Here is a 10,665-nt window from a genome sequence, read left to right on the forward strand (position 1 = left end):
CTGTGTAGTAAGTTTGAGATCTGGCAGTGAGAGGACTCCAATTTGGTTCTTAAAACAGTGCTTTACTTATCTGAGGTCTCTTTTCTTTCCTTATAAAATTGGTGCTTAGTTTTTCCTTCTCAGAATGATACTGGAACCTAAATTCGGATTACATTGTATCTATAGATTGCTTTGGATAATTTTGCCATTTTCACAATGTTAAGTCTTCCTAGTCATGAACATGGTAAATTCTCCCACTTTTGTAGATCTCTGTTAGTTTCTTGTAGTAGTGTTTTGTAGTTTTCTTTATATATATCCTTTGTTTCTCTGGTTAGATTTTTTCCTAAGTATTTTATCTTTTGGGTGGCTATTCTAAATAGCATAGTGGCTACAAGACAGGCTGCTAATATCATGGTCAACAGTTTGAAACTGCCAACAATTCTGCAGGAGAAAGATAAGGCTTTCTGCTCCTGTAAAGATTTATAACCTCAGAAACCCTATACAGTGTCACTATGAGTCAAAACCAACTCCATGGCACGTAACCACCACCACCACCATTTTAAATGACATTGTTTTCCTGATTTCCTTTTCAGGTCTTTCTTTATTAGTGTAAAGGAACCCAACTGATTTTTCTGTGTTGATCTTGAGCCCTGCCACTTTACTAAATCTTTCTCTGAGTTCCAATAATTTTATTGCTGAATCTTTGGGATTTTCTATGTATAGGATCACATCATTTGCTAACAGAGTTTTACCTCTCTGTCAATTTAGATGTTTTTTATTTCCCTTTCTTTCCATATACCTCTGACTGAGACTTCCAGCACTATATTGATTAAGAGTGGTGATAAAGAACATCTTTGTTTGGTCCCTGTTCTCAAGGGGAATGCTTTCTGTTTCTCTCTGTTGACAGTAATGTTGACTGTTGGTTTTGTATTTGTTGTTGTTGTTAGGTAACTTCAAGTGGGCTCTGACTCATAGTGAAGCTATGTTTAACAATGAAATATGGCCTGATCATGCACCATCATCAAATTGCTGTTATGCTTCAACCCATTACTGCTTCCACTATGCCAATTCATCTCATTGGAGCTCTTCCTCTTTTTCACTGACCCTCCACTTTACCATAATGTCCTTCTCTAGGGAGTGGTTCCTCCTGATAATATGTCTGAAGTAAGAGAGACAAAGTCTTGTCATCTTGGCTTCTCAAACATTCTAGCTGTACTTCTTCCAACACAGATTTGTTTGTTCTTTTGGCTGTCCATGGTACTTTCAGTATTCTCCAACACTGTAATTCAAATCTATTCATGTTTTTTTTAGTGTTTTTATCATGAATGGGTGTTGGATTTTGTCAAATGCTTTTTCTGTATCAATCAATACAATCCTGGGTTCTTTTCCTTTGTTTTATTTATGTGGGAATTTACATTGATTATTTTTTCTAATATGAAACCATTCTTGCATCCTTGGTATGAATCCCACTTGGTCATGATGTATTTATATATATATATTTGGACTTTTGGCTAGGATTTTGTTGAGAGTTTTTGTATCTATGTTAATGAGGGATGTTTGTTGCTGGGAATTTTGTTTTTATTTGGTATTTTTTTATTGTGAATTTTAAAATCTTCCAAAGCAGAACATCAATTTTACATTTAAAAAAAAAACAAACCATACACTTTATTTCATCTCAATGAATGAAATCCCCTCCATCCAACAACAGTTATCCTACTTCCTCCCTGTGGTGCTTATTTCCATTCCACCCTGTTTCCCAGCCCTCTGAACTTTGTTCATAGGTCGATGTTGCCTTTTGGATCTTGACTTCATGGCAAGCATACCCTACTAGTATTGTTGACTCCCCTGTGTCTACTGCTAAGTTGAAAATTGGTCCACAGGGGTGAGTTCTGTTCCAGACCTGAAGAGTGGCCAAGGGCCATAGTCTTAGATTCCTCTGGTCTCTTTCTGACCAGTAAACCTGGTCTTTTATATAATTTTGACCTTTGTTCTACATTTTCTCCTACTCTATCCAGGACCTTCTGTGATCCCTTTCAGAGCAGTGGGTAGCTGGGTATCATCTAGTTCTTCTGGCCTCAGAATTATAGAGACCAATGTTCATGTGTTCCGTTAGTTCATTGGGCAAATTGATCTCAAGTATTTTCAATTTTCATCACCAATAGTTGCACTCTAGATGGCTGCTCATGAGCTTTTAAGATCTTGTTGGGAGTTTCTTTTTCTTTTTCTCAATTTCTTCTTTTGTTATAGGTCTATTCAAGCTTTCTAGTTCATTCTGTATTCATTTAGGTAGGTCGTGTTTCTAGAAATTTGCCCATTTCTTATAGACTTTCAAATTTGTTAGAGTACAGTTCTTCATAGAATTCTATTATTATCTTTTAGTATCAGTTTAGATCTATTACCCTTTTTATTTCTGCTGGTTCTGTTGTGACGTCAGCCATATAATTTATTTGTGTTACTTGAATCTTCTTTTTTTTGGTTAGATTTGCCAGTGTATTGTTGATTTTATTAATCCTTTTGAACAACTAATTTCTGGTCTTGTTGAGTCTTTCTATTTTCTATTTCATTTATTTTCATTCTAGTCTTTTTAATTTCTTTTCTTCTGATGCCTGTAGGCTTACTTTGCTGCTGTTTTTCTGCTTGTTGGAGATGTTGCGTCAAGGTGTTGATTTTGGCTTTCTTCTTTTTTGATGTATATGCTTACTGCTATAAATTGCCCTCTGTGCACTGCTTTTACTGTGTCCCAAAGGTTTTAGTGTGTTGAGTTTTCATTCTCATTTGATTCAAGGAAATTTTTATTTCAATTTTTATTTGGTATAAAAAATAGCTTTTATCAAAATATTATTCAATTTGCATGTATTCAATTATTTTCATTGATTTCCTATTGTTGATTTCTAATTTTAAAACATGATCTGAGAGGTTGCTTTGAAGAATTCTAATGTTTGTAAATTTTATTGAGGTTTTCTTTGTGGCCTAAAATATGACCTATTCTGGAGAATGTTCCATGTGCAATGGGAAAGAATGTACATTGTGCTGTTGTTGGGTTGAGTGCTGTGTATAAGTCTATGAAATCAAGTTAGTTAATTGTGTTATTTCTTCTGTCTTTCTTGAGTTTCTTCTTAGTTCTGTCCTTCATTGAAGTGGTGTATTAAAAGATCTAATTTTTCTTGTAGAGTTGTCCATTTCTTTCCTCAATTCTGTATGAGTCTAATTTATTTATTTTGAGACTCTTTCACTGAGAACATAGATATTTATTATGGTTATGTCCTCTTGTTCAATTCACCTCTTAATCATGATATAATATCCTTCTTTATCTTTTATGCTGATTTTTGCTTGAAGTCTATTTTATCAGAAATTAATATAAATTTAATTAATATAAAACAAATTATATTGAAGGAGATAAAAAGGTTTCCTTTCATGGGATATTCTTTTAACAATGCATTGTTATGTTTTCCTATTTGTCTAATACTAATCTTGTAGTCAGACCCCTGGTGCGGTGCTGTAGTATCAACACTGAACTGGGAACCTAAAGTTCAGTGGTTCAAACCCACCAGCTGCTCCCTGGAAACTCTATACGGGGTCACTGTGAGTTGGCACTGGCTCCATGGCACTTAACAACAACAACAAATCTTGTAGTCAGACTCCTGGTGTGACACTGTAGGACCAGCACTGGACTACAAACCACAAGGTTGGCAGTTCAGGGTTGCTATGAGTCAGAATTGACTTGACAGCACTCAACAACAACAATCTTGCAGCTAATTTAGTTTTTAAAAGCTGATATGTTAGGGGAGAGGAGCTCTTCTTTTAGTCTATTATTTGAATACTCATCTTTTCCATTTTTATCAAAGTATTTTAGAGGATTTGTATATCAAATTGTTAGGATTTTTTGTGTATATAGTGACGGGTGGTTGGGTATGTGAATGTCATTTTAGAATGCTAGCCCGCCATCCCTTGCCCCACCATCATCCCACTCTGACAAACCGAATTCTGCCTGTGGACCTGGAGATGGATGATTGTAAGGATAGCACAGGACCAGACAATGCTTCATTCTGTTGTACACAGGGTCACTAGGAGTCAGAACCAACTTGACAGCACCTAATAACAATTATTGTACTTTATTGTTAAAGCTGCTTGAATCACTTCAGAGGATTCTGGAGATCCATAAGTTACTCTGACCTAGTATTACCGTGGTGGTGAGTATTACAGAACTGGTGTAATTTCATGAAGTAGTCATGGTTTACATGAATTTTGGTGACATAAGAAAATGCACAGGAAGGAAAAAATTGGGAATTTATGAATGACATTCAGTGTTAGGAACCATTACAATAGGAAAATAAAGCACGATTGTTTTTTAGTGAAAAATTTGGCTCATCCATTTCAGATTATAGACATTTTCATGGAAAATAGCTTAATCCAGCAGTGTACTTCCTTCTTATTGGATGTCTTGAAGAACAGTAACTCAGCTGAGGGTCACCTCCAGACTTTCCTTTTGGAGATGAACCTGATTCACACCCCAGGCAAGTGAGATTTCCCAACTAAACCCAATGGGCAAAGCACCTGCTTCATCTGCAGATGTGGGACTGGCTGGCTACACATAGTAGCTCTGGATTGGGAGTGGTTGCCCAAATGTGTTTCTCAGCACCTCTTAGGAGAGGTCGTCTCCATTGCTTTCCTGCAAGTCACTATGCAAAAATTTCATGAAACAATTACCATCAGAACATCATTTCTTAACTTGAAAATTGGACTGGGACAGGGGGAGGGGTGTATGTGATCAAATCACAAATATTTTTGGTTAGATTTTGGTATTCTCAGGTAAGCCAAAAAGAAATGCTGCAAAGTCCTAGAAACGTTTGTTATTTAAAAATACAAAATGTGAAGCTATTGTTTCTCACAGTATCCTCTGTCTAAGTCTATTCTTGAGAGACTCAAATTGTTTTCCTTTTCAGTGTTCTTTGAGTTTTAGGAACAAACACAAGTCTGAAGGGGAAAGATCAGGGCTGTAGAGTGGATGGGGTATGGGTACCTGACAAAATTCTCTTAAGATAGCTTTTGCTACCCTCAAAGAATAACAGCAAGTATACTATCGTGATGGGAAAAATTTCCCCAGTACAACTTTTCTCACCATTTTCTTACTAATGCAATTTTCCGTTTCCTTAAAACTACTTCATAATAAGCCTTTGAAATCATCCTGTGTCCTCTATCAAAATTACCCCTTTGAAGTCCCAAAACACAATCTCCAAAACCACCTGAGCTGACTTCTTGGCCTTGAATTCATCTTTGAGGTCTTCCCAACCTTCCATAAAACACTTGAGCCATCTGAAAACTATTGTTTTATGGAGGACAGCATTGCCATAAATTTGTTGTAAAGCTTCAAGCATCTTCAAGTCCCATCACTCTTCTTTTCTTTGGATGGGGAGAGACCATTGGCTACTCGTGAGCTTTTGAGATCACAGTCATTAAGTAGTTATACTTTCTGACTTGCCCTCATATATGCAGCAAGGAGATCTAGAAGAATTTATTTGTCTTCCAATTTTTTTGTGTGTTTGTTGTTGTTGTTAAGTTTTTATTGTGAACTGAGTGATAGTTTACATGGAAGAACATTGGTTTTACACTCATCATTTCATTGCAATGATTGCAATCTCCTCCATGCATCATCATTCAATGTATTTGCTTCCATTCTCTTTGTTTGTTTGTTTTTTCCAATTTATTTTTTATTTAACAATCATGCAGTATTTTTATAATTAGGAAATAGCATGTAAATTACATTGATCTACTACCTCAACTTTGTAAGATAACTACTGATGTCTGGGTCCCAGCACACTTCTAGGAAGTAAAAGTGCTGTTAATTTTCTCATGGCTTGGTTGTTAAATATAAGGGGGCTTCATGGAAAAATTCCATTCTCTTTTCATTCCATTTTTCCACGTACTTTCTGAAGTCTCCTCATATGACATTTTTAAATAAATGAGTCTTAAAACAGAAACCAAGCACCACTTAGAAGTTCAGCAGACAGACCTTAAAGACAGCCCAAACCCCCAAAAGACAGCAGCCTGAATGGCCTCACAGCTCATCAAGGCACCAGTAGCACTGGCCACACGGCCCTGATTTTCTGGGCGTGGTCTTCTCTGGAGGGAGAATAATAGGCAATGTCTTCTAAGTCCTCCTGTAATAAGGTGGAAAGATTTAAAAACAAGAACATAGTAAGAATGGATCTAAAAGAAATGAAGCACAGGGAAAACAGGTAAGGGCCAGATGTTATAAAATTCTACACTCAGATATGAGGTCATTTACTCTATAGAAAACCCAGAGTATGCATCATCAAGGGTCAGTGTGGCATTCACCAGTAGCTGAAAATATTTGGCCAGTACCACATTTGGGCAGTGTTCCATATCCTAGAATGAATGAGAATGAGTGTGTTGGGTGGCAGGTGAGGGTCCCCAAGAATACATCTGATCAAGACTGGTTAGATACAGTAGGTAAGACCCCTTAGCAAGGGCACAAAGTTGCCATGTTGACCAGCAATCTTAGTCCAGAGTTGTCCTGTTTTAAGATAATTTTAAGCCTCATCAACTTTTTTTCAGGAGTGCTTATTCCTTTTTACTTTTAAATGAGATATTGATTTTATTCTGTTAGATTGGCAAAGCTTAGATACTCAGGAATGTGGAAAAAAGGTATTCAAACAATATTCTTCATACATTTATTAGCATCTGTTTAAACTTAAAATGCCTTTACCTGTGGACCAAGCAATTATAAATTGGGTTTTATTTGTTCTATCATAATGTTGTTGTTGTTGTTGTTGTTGTTGTTGTTGTTGTTGTTAGGTGCCATTGAATCAGTACTGACTCATAGCGACCCTATGCACAACAGAATAAAACACTGCACGGTCCTGAACCAACCTCTAGCAGGGTTGCCTGAAAACAACAGAAAACACTAAAATAGCTGTGCATTACAGTGTACACAGTAACTCTTAGAATTAACCCTGGACTATTCCAGTTTGAACTGCAAGGTTGGCGGTTCAAGCTCACCAGCTGCTCTTTGGAAACCCTACACAGGGTCGCTATGGGTCAGGATCAACTCGACAGCACTTAACAACAACAACAACAGAGTCCTGGTGTGGTGGTGGTAGTTATGTGCCGCAGAGTAGGTTCCAAGTCATAGCGACCCTTACGAGAAAGCTGTAAATCTTTACCGGGGTAAAAAGGTTCATCTTTCTACCACGGAACAGCTGGTCATTTAGAACTGCTGTCCCTGAGGTGCTTTAGGATAAGTACTGGACTTCTAAACACAAGGTTGGCAGTTCAAACCCACCAGCAGTTTCACAGCAATGCTATATGAGTCCGAATTTACTTGATGGCACTTAACAACAACAATATGTCAGTTGAGGTCATTGTCTTATCCCAAGTTTATTCCCAATTTCTGCTTTTTACCTTGATGGATAGTTGCTTCTTAGTTCTCTGAAATGGAAATTCTTTATACAACAGGGCTTTTTAAAGTTTCTGGGGAAATTCCATTATCTTTTAATGCCATTTTCCACGAACTTTTGGAAATACCCTTTTATATTTGACATTCCAGAGGAAAAGCATTTTTACCAGGTTAGCAATATATTTAAGACTATACAATGATCTCACATATATGAAATAAAAAAATAGAGAACCCAAAGGTAGCTACCAGAGATAGGGAGAAAGGGAACGTTTTTGTTTGGAGAGAATATTGAGCTTCCATTAATGGTAGTGAAGTATATTGGAAAAGCAGAATGATAATGGTGTCACGTAAAAAGTGTAGTCAATGTCATTATATTATAAATGTGGGCATTGTGTTGGCAGATGTTTTGTTGTGTATGTCACCAAAAGTAAAAAGTTTAAAAAGAGAGAGGGAGGAACAAAAGAGTGTACATAGTTTTTCACCAATGTACTTGCTTCCCAGTGGCTTATAGATTTCTTTGGCTCCTTGTCTGTGGAGGATTCTATGGAGTGTCTGCGTGATATACAGTCTGCGAATGTCATACAGAACTTCTAGCTGTGTGTGCAGGTGGCATCCAAGTACCATGAGCAGTTGGGCACATATTCCTTGGTGCAACTCTTTGAGTCTTTCGAGAGTTATGAAGGTAAGCAGCAGTGAAGCCACTGGGTGATCCTGCTACAGAACTAGTACTTCCTTTCTCAGGGTTACTGTGTCCTTACCCAACTTAAAATTGGTTCCTCTGCAATGCCAGCCAGGATACAATATTCACTGCCTTAGATATTTGTTCAATGATAAAATATCCCTTGTTGTTGTTAAGTGCCCTCAAGTCATAGTGACCATATGCACAACAGAATAAAACACTGCCCAGTCCTGCGCCATCCTCACAACTGTTTTTTATGCTTGAGCCCATTGCTGCTACCACTGTGCCAGTCCATTTTGTTGGGGATTTTCCTCTTTTTTGCTGACCCTACACTTTACCAAACATGATGTCCTTCTCCAGGGACTGGTACCTCTTAATAACATGTTTTTCACCAATGCCTTCAGTGCATCTTGGACTTCTTCCTTCAGGATCTTCAGTTCTTGATACCTCTTGAAATGGTTGCACATTGACCATTTCATTCCTGCTATCTGGTATATGATAGTCAGTTTAAGTACCCATTCTAGTGTTCCCAAAGAAAGAAATCTGTTTGGTTGATGATGAGGTAGGGAGATTTAGATCCAATCCCCCTTGTGTCCCTAGAGGTCCTCTATGGGACCCTGTGTCTCTGCCCTGCACAGTCTGCATAGAGTTCTCTACAAAGGACAGACCATGAAGCGATGGCTCGCTTATCCTCTCCTGAATCCATGATGGTGGCTTCATCAGTCTGTGGTATCTGTTACCCAGTGGATTATAAGGACTGGTGAGGGTGACCTATTTGACTCTCTTTTCCCTTCTTCAGGACATCATACTAAAAAAGCGTGCCACTAAGGGAAATGTCCCTGTTCTACTGGGACAGGCCAGGGGACATCTAACCTCCCAGGACAGAGACTGAGCATCTGTCCAGTGAGACATCAAGCCACTGTTGTATGCCTAGTGAGATTAGAACTCTGGAGGAAAGTAAGGCAAGACACTGTTCTTAGCAAGTTGGCCTGTTCTTCAGAAGACGTCATTGTAGTAGAATAGGACTAAAGAGGAAACCCTCAGCCTTGGGACTGACCAGCCTCTGTTTCCATTGTCAGAGGTTTTGTTTCTTTGCCTGGTACATGTGTGTTTCACCACTTACATATCACTGTGATAGCTAAAGACTCTCATCAGGATAACAGTCTTTTCTGATGTGTCATATTATGTCATTGTTACTGTTTTCTGGTGACTAGCCCTTGTACTGGTTAGGAACATCATTAGTCTCTGTCAGGTGACTGTGACTCACCATGTGTGCTGTCAGTGTCCAGCATTGCTGGTTGCCATCGAGTCAGCGCTGACTTCTGGCAGTTTTATGACAAAACAGTCCCTAGTCCTGTGCCAGCCTCATGATCTTTGATATGTCTGAGCCCATTGTTTGGGTCATCATGTCAACCCATCTCATAAGGGGGTTCCCTAATTTTCACTGGCCCTCTATTAAAGATGATGTTTGTGTCCAAGAGCAGACCCTTCATTTGGATTCTTGTTTGGGCCATTGTTCATCTGTGCCTGGAGTGTCTGTTTAGAGCAGCACTTAGCTGTCTCAGGTGACCTTAGTTAGCATTCTTCTTTAAGATGGTCATTTGAGGTGTACCTGAGCCCCAGAGGGAATTTCACATACATGAAATAGCCAGTATTTTGATGTTTATTTTATATCAGAATGTCCAAGTACAGAGTACTACTCAGCCAGTAGTAGAAATGAAGTCTTGATATATGTGACAGTATGGATAGTGTGTTAAGACATTGTTGTTGTTATTATGTGCTGTGGAGTTGGTTCCAACTCATAGCGACCCTGCATAGGGTTTCTGAGGCTATAGATCTTTACAGGAGCAGAAAGCCTCATTTTTCTCCCACGGAACAACTGGTAGTTTCAAGCGGCTGACCATGAGATTAGCAGCCTAATTCATAATCACTATGCTATGCTGAGTGAAATAAAAAGGCAAGTATTATATATATATATAAAGACAAGAAAAGGCAAATGTACAGAGACCAAAGTTTACGAGTAGTTACCAGGGATGGCAAGTGGGGGATAGGGGTGGAAAAGGAGCCCTGGATTGAGCATTGGACTGCTAGCTAAAGGTCGGCTGCTGCTCCAAGGGAGAAAGGTAAAACAGTCTATGTCCCTAAAGATTAACAGTATCAGAAACCCTGTGGAGCATTTGTCCTCTGTCCAATAGGATCGCTATGAGTCTGAAATGACTCAACAGCTGTAGATAGGTGGGATTGCTTATGAAGTACTGAGTTTTGGTTTATAGTGATGGAAAAATTGCATTGATTAAGGGTAGGGTTACACAGCTTATTATTGTAATTGTTGTCAGTCAGTAAGTTGAATTAGTGAAAGTTGTGATAGATACATTTATCAAAAAAATATGTCCCACTCCCAGAATTAATAATGTGGTAAGAGAGACAGATAATCAGTTTGTATGTTATATATATATATATATACACACACACATATATGGAGTCCTGGTGTGGTACTATGAGTTAATGTGCTGGACTGCAAAGTCGGTTTGAACTGCAAGGTCAGAGGTTCAGGCTTACCAGTCACATTTAACAATAGCAACACTTAACA

At 38.3% G+C, this 10,665-nt stretch overlaps 1 pseudogene; it reads left to right on the forward strand.

Annotated features, from left to right (window-relative positions):
- LOC102827357 overlaps window positions 1-10,665 on the forward strand; it is an 85,280-nt pseudogene that overhangs the window by 68,676 nt on the left and 5,939 nt on the right.

Source organism: Chrysochloris asiatica, unplaced genomic scaffold, assembly GCF_000296735.1.
Source record: "Chrysochloris asiatica unplaced genomic scaffold, ChrAsi1.0 scaffold00260, whole genome shotgun sequence".
Taxonomy (NCBI): Eukaryota; Metazoa; Chordata; class Mammalia; order Afrosoricida; family Chrysochloridae; genus Chrysochloris; species Chrysochloris asiatica.